This window comes from Poromitra crassiceps (assembly GCF_964638095.1).
Source record: "Poromitra crassiceps genome assembly, chromosome: 12".
Taxonomy (NCBI): domain Eukaryota; kingdom Metazoa; phylum Chordata; class Actinopteri; order Beryciformes; family Melamphaidae; genus Poromitra; species Poromitra crassiceps.
Window position 1 is genome coordinate 43,986,697 of NC_139632.1, and position 11,336 is coordinate 43,998,032.

Sequence of the window (11,336 nt, forward strand, 5' to 3'; positions counted from 1 at the left end):
ACATGTGGGACCAAGTAAAAGTTAGCTTTCCTGCTCAGGACTAGACAGGAAGTGGTGCGATTTTGCTGCGTCAAGTTACCTACTGTATGAGTTAACCAGGGTGAGACAGGAAGTAGAGCGATTTTGCCTTCAGAGTAAAAGCTTAGATTGTGAAACTTTTTTCAGATTTCCCCTCCATTTGTACTTGGCCAATTTCCCCCTGCTCTGCTGCCCAGGGTCACTGCTCCACCCTCTGCCAATCTGGGGAGAGCTGTAGACTAGCACCATGCTTCCTCCAAGACATGCCAGCCGCTTCAGGACACATACCCTTAATCTGGCTTCCCACCCGCAGACCCATTGCCCGACACCCGACTAATCCGGGGGCGCGAACCTGCGACCCTCGTGTTGGTAGGCAGGGAATCTACCGCTACACTACCTGGACGGCCTAGATTGTGAAACTTTTGAGAAAAGTTGGAAAATAAAGCTGGGCTGTGCAGAGCAACAGAAATTGTTTGAGAGGTATAAAAGTATAATGTAATAATATAAACACACCACACATTGTCCAGTCTTCAGAAAGTAATACAATTATTTATCTATTATGTATTAATTTAATTTAATTAATTAAAATGTATTTATCAATGTCCTTTGTTGCTCTGTAAAGCACTTTGCACAAGCACTGACAATTGTTTAAAGGGCTTTAGAGATGAATTTGACATAGTTTTCAAAGCTATCTGGTTTTACCTTTGGAGAAAATGAGGAGTTGGAAGATCTCTCTCTGGAGCATTCTGGGGAAATGAAAACACCAGCATGTACACTTTAACTTTGAAATAACCACTAAATAAAGATTGTGAAATAAACTCCTAAGTGTATTACTAATAAATGCCACTGGATGAATTAGAGTACCAGTAGTCATGTGTCAATAGAAGTTTAGAAGACACCTACCCCCTGAACCCAGGGGTGCTGGAGGACCTGAGCAGCACTGAGACGCAGAGTGGGTGCTGGAGGAGCTGAGCAGCACTGAGACGCAGAGTGGCTGCTGGAGGAGCTGAGCAGCACTGAGACGCAGAGTGGCATCCCAGACCAGCAGCTTGGATATGAGGTCCTTGGCTCCCTCTGAGATGTGAGCCCAGTCCTTGTCTGGAAACTCATACTTGCCCTCCTGGATGCTCTCAAACAGGTGACTCTGAGGAGAGATAATATCACAGAAAATTAGTTAATATTGTTCATATATCACAGTTTCGTAGTGTTACAGTCATCCCCCTTTCGCATGTAGATATGATCAATATTTATGTCTTTGTTGTGGCTGTTCATCTTTTGATCTTATGGTGTCTTTTTGTCCATACGGGGCTTAAAATGGCGTCTGCCTCGGCCCTCGAGAGGTCAGTCTGGTACGCACAGCCACATCACCTGTGGACAGTTGATATTAGTGTCTGTCTCATTTTGCTTTGCTTTGTCACTTTTGTCCTGTCTCGTGTTTATGGGACCCCTTTGATCACGTGAGGACGGTCCTGGATCGCCTCACGCAGGATGCTTCTGGAGGCCACATCAGCTAAAGCCTCCAACCTATAGTAGCAGACTCCAAACTAATTCAACCCTACTCCTCCTACTACATTAAGAATTTGATCGATCAATCTATGTTAACCGATTAATCGACAATGTAGGCAAAATGTAACTTTCACTGCTCATACAGAGGAAGAAGAAAGCCAAGCTAGCAGACACAAAGTCCAGGGTGGAGAATTACACCCAAAAAGACAACAGTCATCATTGTAAACATTGTAATACAATGTTGAAATATCTCACGCCCACAATAGTCCATGGGCCAAGGCTGAAATTTTGACATATCGGTACCACCTGAGGTGACCGCACGATTTTGTTATTTTTGTCTTCCTACATGTCTCTAGTTTATATTTTGGTATGATAACCCTTCCGATTTGGTAGCTTAAGGATAGTTATCACTCTGTAAACAAACCTACCCCCAAAAAAATGACAAAACCCTGATTTCATCATATCTCTGAACCACACATGATAACGCAGAAAATGTGATGTCTACCCCTATGTTTTCATGGTCAGGGATTACAATGACACTCTATACAACATCATAAACTGTTCACATGAATAGTTAATGGTGAATTCAGTGATGTTTTGGTGAATTCAGTGGTGTTTTGAGAAAGATACAATGCAATTAGTCCATGGGCCAATGGTGAAATCGGTACCACCTAAGGGGACCGCGCACTTTTTGTATTTTTGTCTTCCTACATGTCTCTAGTTTATATTTTGGTATGATAACCCTGCCAATCTGGTAGCTTATTGATAGTTATCACTCTGTAAAAAACCTTCTCCATATAAATGACAAAACCCTGATTTCTGTGTATTAGTCCAGATGATATGTGAAAATCATGTTCACTTTTTCATAAAAGCATGAAACTTGGTACGCATATAGTTTGGGGCCCCGTAAATCTTCAGAAATTGAGCCATCACAAAAATGCTTCGTGGTGGCCATTTTAATTCCGCCATAAGTGAATTATGTAGTTTGCATCATATCTCCTGAATCACACATGATAACACAGAAAAGGTGATGGCTACCATATAGAACATCATAAACTGTTAAAGTAACTAATCAATGGTGAATTTAATGACGTGAGAAGGAAATCACAGTTTCTGATAACTGATGCTATAACCTCAATTCCATGACCACTCTCTGGCTAACATTTTTTGATGAGTAATTTGGGTCAGGGTTACTTCTATGGGCCTTTTGTTAAAATAGCCCCCAGGCCCCTCCCAAACATCCTGCGACTTTCTGCCAGACGGCCAAATCCAAGATGGGGTTTACCATTTTTAGAGTAAGGACGGAGATTAACAATGGTGAATTATAGCTATTTTAATTGCAAATTCATGCCTACCAAACATGGTTTAGTATTGACAATTATTGTGTTTTGAGGGTAATTTCATAATTATGTTAGTCTCGCTGGCCAGCCTCCCCTCCCTACCGGGAGAGGATAGCATCAGTTATCAGATACTGTCATTTCCTTCTCACAACGTCATCAAATTCACAATTGATTAGTCACTTTAACACTTTATGATGTTCTATGGTATCATTGTAATCCTTGACCATGAAAACGTTGGGATAGACATCTCCTTTTCAGTGTTAGCATGTGTGGTTCAGGAGATATGATGCAAACTATGCTTATGGCAGAATTAAAATGGCCGCCACAAGGCATTTTTGTGATGGCTCAATTTCTGAAACTGTACAGGGCCCCAAACTATAAGCGTACCAAGTTTCATGCTTTTACGAAAAAGGGAACATCATTTTCACATATCATCTGGACTAATACACAGAAATCAGGGTTTTGTCATTTATATGGGGGTAGGTTTGTTTACAGAGTGATAACTATCCTTAAGCTACCAAATGGGCAGGGTTATCATACCAAAATATAAACTACAGACATGTAGGAAGACAAAAATAACAAAATCGTGCGGTCACCTCAGGTGGTACCGATTTTTGCCTTGGCCCATGGACTATCTAGGACCAAATAGAAATGGAACTGTGTCACATGATCTTGCATGCAAGGTCAGTGTTTGTTACATGTATGCTAAAGACACGTCTGCTGCAATATCCCACTGATCCCTTCCTCATGTTGGTGTTCATCACACAAGCCAAGGTCACTGTGGGTTTCCTTTCTTACACTAGCAGCTTCAAATATATCTTGGTATAAACAGTGAAGTCTAAATGTAACAGAGGTATTCGTCATTGCAAAATGGCGCCATCTACTGCATACAGTAGATCTAACACCTATTTTCAGCATCCCAATGCTGCATCTGACCGTAATTGCCACGATGCAGTGGCATGGTGGTCTGCAACAGCATTGGGGTCAATTCAATCAATCAATCAATCAATTCCAATGAAACATTGGAAGTGAATTGGAATTTCAGGAAGTTTAGTGAAATTAATATTTTTTTTCTTGCCGGATATCTGAGATTATACTGAATATCATGCAATGTTAAAACATTTATCAAGTATTTAACAAGTATCAGCTAGTCAGATACACTAACTTAATTAGGTACAGTGTTCTTGAAGCGGGGCGCAGCGTCGAACGAGATCCGGCACCCAGAGCAGCAGCATCACCAGCTTTTTCTCTCTAAGTCCTGGGGGTCAACAACTAAACAAAAAAACATAATTTAGCCACCTAAAACAACGCCCACCTAAACAAATCGATATCCGTGTACATGCACGCTCTATTTTGACAATTTTGTCTTGTATTCAGAATACGAACTGCTTCCATCTGGCAGGCGTTACAGAGTCCCAATCAAGAACAAAAAAAGACACCTCAACAGATACAAATACTCTTTCATCCCCATATCAGTCAGTCTCCTAAACTCAGGTCATAGGTAATGTATTGTTGATTGTACTGTAAATTATTGATGTTTGCACTTTGGTTGTGTGTTTGCACATGTCGGCACTGGTGTGCTATGCACTATTGTTTTTTGTTGTTGTTTTTGTTATGGCACTGTGTACCTATGTGGCAGCCTGTATGTCCAAGACAAATTTCCCTCGGGACAAATTAAAATAATCTTGAAATCTTGAAATAATCTTGAATCTTATTAGGCAAATCCTTCAACTAGGCAACACCACGAGACAGACTGAACAGGACTCCCTCGTATGATATGAGATGATCTTTGCGGTTGGTGTAAACTTAGAGGCCATCTGATGAAGCGCATCACCTCACACCTCCTGACAGACTGAGCTGAATCAGTTGTACACCGGGGCAGATAACCCGCAAAGAAGTTGTGTAAACGGGTGAATCATGGAAGTTGGAAACCCTCATTAGTGTTATGCTTGCCCCTGTCTTTACCCTGCCTTTTTGACACAAAATGGCCCCCGTGAAAAGGGTGTATTGGAGCAAACGAGTCAGAGAGATAACTTAGCGTCCCTTACTTAGCCTCTCAGCTGTAATAAACCTTTGCGAGTGACTGTGTATGTAGCCTGCCTGCATGTATGTGTTTACGTCACGGGTGACGGGTCGGGCTCTTATATTAACGCGGCTAACAGCTAACGGCTAACGATGTGACAACACAGTCTGTTGAGTGGGGAACAGAACAGACAAGATGGTGTCCCAGTACCTGGACAAAGACAGTGAAGAAGATGACGGTGATGATGGCGGTGAGGAACATGTCTCTCATGGGGAAATGGTCCTTGTCCAGCAGGTAGCACAGGGAGAAGGCGATGGCTCCTCGCAGGCCACCGTAGGCTATAATGAACTGGTCCTTGGTGGTCAGCTTGACGATGTGGAACTTGTTGATAACGTAGACCAGAGCAACCACACCTGGGAAGGACAATGTCATGAGAAACTGGGTTTGAGTGTGTGTGTAACAGATTTGGGTCAAATACTGTAATATTTGCTATTTTTTTTGCCTATTTAGTTGCCAGAGTTGACCATTTAGGGCCATAGAATGGGGCTGTATCATAAAACTTACTGGCAGGTTTAGAGTAACGTTAGGGGCAGATACCGTCACGGTAGGGTGCTTCAAAATGCGAAATATTGGGAAGCGATTTGCAAATTTTGCATGACCCGTTTTCTCCATTCTTCCACCCATTTTGGTCACGGTCTATTGTAAAAATGAACGTTAACTAATGAAAATTATCATTTTGAAAAAGAGAAGATGACCATACACGTCACATAAACGTTTTAGCAGGTGCTGGAGTGTAGCAGAGATAAAGTAGCCTAAAGAGAAGGCTGCTGCCACCAATGCTCCTATATATTTATCTTACAGAGCATTGATAGGTCTTCATCAGGTGATGATCACCACTGACCAATTCATAATCTCAGTCAGTGACATCATAAACATTTGGTTTACCATGCCCAACATCATCTGCCATTCTAACATGTCTCTGCTGCCCATTGACAGATACAGACTCAGAGGCAGACTGTTGCATATGTCAAGCTTAATTAACATGTTGGTTGTGATTGGCTGTGATCACCTGTGTTGCAGCTGACTAATAACTAATGTGGATCCATCATGGTATTCACAATCATAATTCATAATTTTATGAATCGGGGTAAATTACCGTGGTGCAGATTTTGCGTGCTGCTGTTCTGTCACTGCAGAGTTTTATGAATTAGCCCTAATAAAAGTCAAATGACTTTTCTCTCTGATTGTGTGTTTTAATAAGCTACTCTATGTGAGATGGCTCCGTAGGCACTGAAGTGACCACAAACCCACTGACCGCTACAACTTAAAAACGGTTTTCCATCACAAGCTCTCCCATCACATGATGTGTGTGGCAGTATCTTGTGATGAGCTCGTGACTCTTGGCAACAACCAATGAAGTCACAGACAGACAGTATATCATCAAAAAAATCACTACAAGAGTGACGGTAGCAGCACGCCAAAAATTGAGATGCAAGACTTCAGATTTCCACTTTCTTTTTTTATTGAGGGTCAACGCGTTTCGGCATATGTGCCTTCATCAGAGCATGCTCTGCTCTGATGAAGGCACATATGCCGAAACGCGTTTAAATGCAAATTAAAACACCCTGGCCTTTTTATCTCTCTTATTCTTTTGAGCGGAGTGGAGCGGTGAGTGCGAGCGGGTGAAATCTGTATCGAGCGGGGAGCGGTCTGGAGCGGCCGTGAGCGCTGGAGCGGGTGGAAAGGACCGCTCTGGGAGCGAGGAGCGGTAATTATCACCGCTCCGCTACCCTAACCCTCTGGTGTATATATATGTATATATATATATATATATATATATATATATATATGCTCTGCTCATTGCTTAACATATTATGTACAGTACTTGCTCTATAGTGAACTTTGTGACAAACGTGTTTCATAAGAAGCTATTCACTTGACTTGTGCATAGATTATCAACGGCAGTCCACCATGACATCATGTTTCCGTTTGAATGTATATCTTAACACACCCCCGCCTGCCATCACATATACGTTCAGAACGTTTGGAAAGCACTACAGTAGAGCTGACCTATGACCCGTGCCACCAGACACAGGATGACAGTGACCGTGACGAAGGTCCAGTTCCAGGAGTGCTGTCCGTCCACCGTGGCCACGCCCAGGAAGTTGAAGATGAGCGTCTCGCTGACGCTGCTCCACATCTTCAGGAAGTACTTGATGGTGGTGTGGGACTTGTGGGATATCTTGGCCTCCACGTAGGGTCGCATCACTGCCCCGCATGCTATCAACCTGTAAGGACAAGGGACAAGATGCTAATGCCTTTTGCATCAGTTGAATGGATAATAAAGTGAGTGAACATTTGATTGTTTTATGAGATTTGAATAGTTTCCTAACTCCTCAGAAAATGTTCGCTCTTCTTTCTGAATCTAGCTTTGATGGTCTTAGTATAAAAGCAAACATTATCAAATCACTGATTATTGCTTCTGAGAATAATATGGGAACAGCAGTGTTTCCCCTAGAAAAATTTCAGGCCTGGAGGGATTTCGAAATGTACCCCGACCGCAACGATGGGGGCCCTCACTGGCGACACTAAACTTTTAGCTAACCTGTTCGCATCCATGTACGCAATGGCATCCCAAGTATCATCATACTATTATGGGATGCGATGCGAACAGTTGTATTATGGGATGTGCGTTTCCCAGGCAACGACACACGTTGACACGTTTTGGAACAGCGCTGCACGCTGGCACAATGCTCCTAAAAGCAAAATGCTTATTGTTTTTAATGATTTGGCATCTTCTATTACTGTCAACACTGTCAACACCAGCATTGTTGTATTGTAATAATATGCCATAAAGGTTTATTGAAATTTTGGGGAAAGCAGGAAAAAAAATCAATCTTTTTTCTGGCCTGGCGGGGGCGCCGTTGGCCTGGAACACACTGGAACAGGCAATCTGAACAAAATAGCATTTTCAACTCTTCTCCAGCAACAAAGGGGAACAGTGATGTCAGAGGTTACTGCATAACAAATTGCTCCAATTTCCAGCCTAAGTTCCATTCTGATCAGAAAACACACACGACAGCCAGAGAGAGACGTCCCCATCCCAGTCTGGTAACCACTTCTACTATCATGTCAAAGATGCATTCTGATCAGGAAAACACACACGACAGCCAGAGAGAGACGTCCCCATCCCAGTCTGGTAACCACTTCTCCATCATGTCAAAGATGCATTCTGATCAGAAAACACACACGACAGCCAGAGAGAGACGTCCCCATCCCAGTCTGGTAACCACTTCTACTATCATGTCAAAGATGCATTCTGATCAGAAAACACACACGACAGCCAGAGAGAGACGTCCCCATCCCAGTCTGGTAACCACTTCTACTATCATGTCAAAGATGCATTCTGATCAGGAAAACACACACGACAGCCAGAGAGAGATGTCCCCATCCCAGTCTGGTAACCACTTCTCCATCATGTCAAAGATACATTCTGATCAGGAAAACACACACGACAGCCAGAGAGAGATGTCCCCATCCCAGTCTGGTAACCACTTCTACTATCATGTCAAAGATACATTCTGATCAGGAAAACACACACGACAGCCAGAGAGAGATGTCCCCACCCCAGTCTGGTAACCACTTCTACTATCATGTCAAAGATGCAGAGGCCGAAAAACTAATGTCATCCAAGTTGCATAAGGCACTACAGCTGCTCATCATTCCACCTCTACAGCAATATTGGATTGCCTCAGGAGGTCCCTGAAGACCATCAAGGACACAAACCACCCCCACATGTGAACCACATGTTCTCCCTGTTACCCTCAGGGAGGAGATACACTGTCCCAAAAGCACGCACAAATCGCTTGAGGGACAGTTTCTTCCCGCAGGCCACGAGACTCCTTAACATACACAAATAAACTCCCAACAATCATGTAGTAGCTGTACTGCAGCTGCTACCATTACGTATGTTTAATTCTAATTAGGTCTATGCTATTTGCACCTGTGCAAACAGAATGTTTAATTATTAAACATTATTATAATTATGTTTAAATTATGTCTATACTATTTGCACCTATGTGCAGTGAATATGTCACTGTTTTTTGGCTTGTTTTATTGCTTGTTGTGTCTCTTGTTGTTTTTGCACTCATATGCCCTGCTATTTTGCACTATGTTGTAACGGAGTCTACAGCACAAGAATTTCACACGTGATACTTGTACTACGGACTGGAGTGACAATACAAATCTTGAATCTTGAATCTTGGATTGGCTATAAGGGCATGAGGGAGGGGTGAGAAAAGGAATTGACACTGGGAAGCTGTTTCATGACTCTTATATCAGGGGCTCAGGGGCTCCTGGCCTTTCAACAGACTGTCCTTGACTGAGCGTCTCCGAGGTGCTCTTTTAAGAGAGGCATTAAATAGACCAATGGCCACAGGCAGGAATGATTTCCTGTGCCTCTCCGTATTGCATCTAGGTGGAATCAGTCTCTCACTGAACGTACTCCTGTGTTTGACTAGCACGCCGTGGAGTGGGTGTGAGTCGTTGCTCATGATGGAGCGTAGCCTGGACAACGTTCTCTTCTCTGACACCGCAGTCAGAGAGCCCAGATCCAGCCCCACAATGTCCCTGGCCTTACGGATCAGTTTGTTGAGTCTGTTGGCGTCCGCTGCCTTCAGCCTGCTGCCCCAGCACACAATAGCATACAGTGCTTCCCCACCTGGTTCTTCAAGTCCTGGATCTCCCGCTGATGTTTCTCATCCTTGATTTTGGAGATGAGCTCTTGGGTCAGCATCCACTCCTTCGCCCCCTGCTCACTGCAGAGGTCAAAGTAGTGGATTCTCTCCTCCTTCAGGCGTGTTGTCAACCTAAAAGAGACAGGCGAGCAGTGAAACTGTGGGTCAGGCAATTTATACATGAATGAATAAAAACAGCTTCATCAGAAGTCCTGTCGTTTTTTCTGAGTCACAAATGAGAAATGGTCTCTTGTCGTACAACCAGCACTCATGAAAAGAAATGAAAAAAGAAGAGAGACTCACATTCCCTTCAAGTGTTTTGAGTCCTTAGGTGCTTACCTGTTGATCTCTAGCTCCTGTTCCTCACGCTGTCCTTTCAGCTTCTCCAGACTGCGTTTCAACTGGATGTTCTCAGTCTGTATAGATAGATGGTTACAGAGTGAGATGAGAAACAGTAAATGTACAGTATGAAATAGGCCACGCCCATCACGGGGGAAAAGCACAGTTCATTTCCACACACCAGTGTCATTTTCCTTGAATTAAACATAGCTAAAAGCTGTTGTGTGGTGGGCTGCGCAGACAACAAATGTAAAAAAAAATCGCCAGTTAACATTTTTTTGTACTCCCAAGGAAAACAAGGAAGCCATTGAGAATTGGCAAGAAGAAAAATGTGGATGTTGCTGTCAATGAAGTAAGTTGGAGTGTTCATCTTCCGCATATACGATATTTTTGTGCAACACCCGACCATGCACGCGACATAGGAGGAATGCCAGGATTGGAGGGGAGATTGTGTTTTCCCCCGTTTTGGGCGTGGTTTCTGAATGATGGCACGCTCCGCAGTGTCTCTATGGGGGGGAGGTAGGTGGAGTTTAACAGTTTATGAAAACTCATTCAAATTCATGTGTGCTTCTTCATGCTCTACCTTGCTGTTCCAGCTGCTTGGTCAGCACGGCCACATCCTGCTCCATCCGCCAGTTGCTGCAGGCATCGGTCATGAGCAGAAGGTCATGGAGAGGAGACCAGCTGCCACTGGAATGAAGGCAAATTAAAGTATTACATTTTAATGCCAAATATTGTTCCAACTGTAGGGCTGTCCCAAATACTAATTTACCTCTGGATTCAAATGCTAGCCCTACATTACGCCCTTTGAAGACATTTGATAAATCACACAAGCTTTCAGATCAAGTCCAGAATTATACCTGGTTGAAGGAGAAGGCACTGTTTCACAGAACCATGTCGCTGGGCGGTGGGCTGGGAGCTCTGGCTTGTTTGTTAACTGTAAAAAGATTGAAACAAAGTCATGACATTTAGTCTAAAGACAGGTAGGTAATTTTTTATTTATTTATTTCAGGGACAGTGCAACATTAATGAACATTTGCATGTAAATGTGCCGGATTATAGCCTTAGCTAATTTCCATCCGTAGTCCCTCGACAGGTGAGGTACAAAAAAGTTTAAAAAGAAGAAATAGAAAAATTAGTGCATACATAGGGCAACTGACAGGGGTGCAATGTAGGTGACACATACATACACATAGGGTAAAAAGGAGAGGAGACATACATATACATGAAGGAGGCATTTAACTTTGCAATTCAAGTGGGCACACCCTTACAGAAAAAGCACATGAACTTCACATGTGAAATAATCACATGTGATCACATGTGATCACATGTGATTTTGCACAGGCAATTTTTCCACATGAAATTTCACATGTG

At 43.1% G+C, this 11,336-nt stretch overlaps 1 pseudogene across 1 annotated transcript; it reads right to left on the reverse strand.

Moving 5' to 3' along the window:
* Positions 1 to 895: 895 nt before the first annotated feature.
* On the reverse strand, positions 896 to 10,959 carry LOC310786240 (sodium/hydrogen exchanger 1 pseudogene; annotated as a pseudogene). The gene is made up of 7 exons: positions 10,823 to 10,959; positions 10,546 to 10,652; positions 9,963 to 10,039; positions 9,608 to 9,755; positions 6,958 to 7,175; positions 5,098 to 5,300; positions 896 to 1,162 (listed from the first exon to the last, which is right to left on the reverse strand). The product of its transcript is annotated as a sodium/hydrogen exchanger 1 pseudogene (transcript).
* Positions 10,960 to 11,336: the final 377 nt, after the last annotated feature.